Here is a 1370-nt window from a genome sequence, read left to right as displayed (position 1 = left end):
CTCGACCATCTCGTTCTTGTTGCAGAGATTGACGACGTCATGCGGTCGGACAAGGGACCGGCTGTTGGTAGGTCGTCCCTACTGGAAGCGGTCCGGAGGAGGAAACGAGCTCCTCCGAGCGGGGCCCCGCCGGCGAAGAAGTCCCGCAAAGAGGTGCCTCCGACGCCGACCGACGAGTCCGGGCCCACCGATCAGGGAGACGCCGTGGGCACGGACCGGCAGCTGACGCTGTATCAGCCCTCCGGTGGTGAGACTACCGCTATTCCGGAGGTATCATCCGAGCCCGCTCGAGACGGACGGGTCGGGCGTGATCGGTCCCCGGTCCGGCCTTCGACTCAGCCGGCTCCTGATGATCCGAGGAGGGACGCGCCGAGGCCCCGGCCGAGCGGGGCCCTATCAATTCCTGGAGTGACCCCCGCCCCGAGCACAATCAGCAGGACTCTTCCCCAGGCAATGGATAAGGGTAAGGCTGCAGAACCACCATCCGGCTCCGGAGAGAAATCGGGGTCGGCCTTCACTACCGATGGCGCCCGAAACCTCATCGAAACAGTGCTGCTGGAGAAGGACCGTCGGCGGGTCCGGGAGTTGGGGGTCTCTGACGTCGGGGCTGCCAGCTGTGTCTGTCTCATGTCGGTGAGTGTTCTTCTGGCCGCTTTTCACCATTTATTAGCTCTGTTGTTCTCCGCCTGACGCCCTCACTTTTCCTATCTCTTAGCTCGCCCAGTACATGATCCGTCTAGAGGAGTGCTACAAGGAACAGGCGGGGCTTCTGGCGAAGGCCGAGGACCGACTGAAAGCAGTGGAAGAGGGAGGCCAGGCCGTGGCGGGCAGGACGACCGGGGACCTCGAGGCGAGGCTCCGGGAGGCCGAAGAGCGGGCACTCGGCTTCGCCGCCCTCGAGAAGCAACTGTTGGAAGCTCGGGAGCAACTCAAAGTCGCCTCGGGCCTCGAAAGAAGGGTTAAGAAGGCGGAGGAACGAGCTGAAAAGCAGTCCCGGAAGGTCGCGGACTATCGAGAGAGGTGGGAGAAGGCTCAGCGGTCTGCCGACAGCGCCCGCAACCGAACCCGGTCTCTTGAAGCCAAACTGGGCGAATTGGAGTCAGCCTTGGAGAGGTCCCGCGCGAACGACCAAGAGCTCCGTTCGCGCCTGGAGGAAGCTGAGGCCGCTCGCACTGCTGCCGAGGCGGAGCGTAAGGAGGCTCAGGCTAATCTGCTGAGGGTCTCCTCCGAGGCTGAAGACCGGATTGTGGCGAAGGTCTTGGAGGCTAAGGCTCAGATTACGGAGCGAGCAGAGGCGGCGCTGGCCGAGAAGAGTGCGGAGATCGGGCGCCAGGCGGTACAGGCTTATCGTCAGTCCGCCGAGTTCACCC

The sequence above is a fragment of the Phoenix dactylifera genome, unplaced genomic scaffold (assembly GCF_009389715.1).
Source record: "Phoenix dactylifera cultivar Barhee BC4 unplaced genomic scaffold, palm_55x_up_171113_PBpolish2nd_filt_p 001306F, whole genome shotgun sequence".
NCBI lineage: Eukaryota > Viridiplantae > Streptophyta > Magnoliopsida > Arecales > Arecaceae > Phoenix > Phoenix dactylifera.
This window is presented reverse-complemented; position numbering follows the sequence as displayed.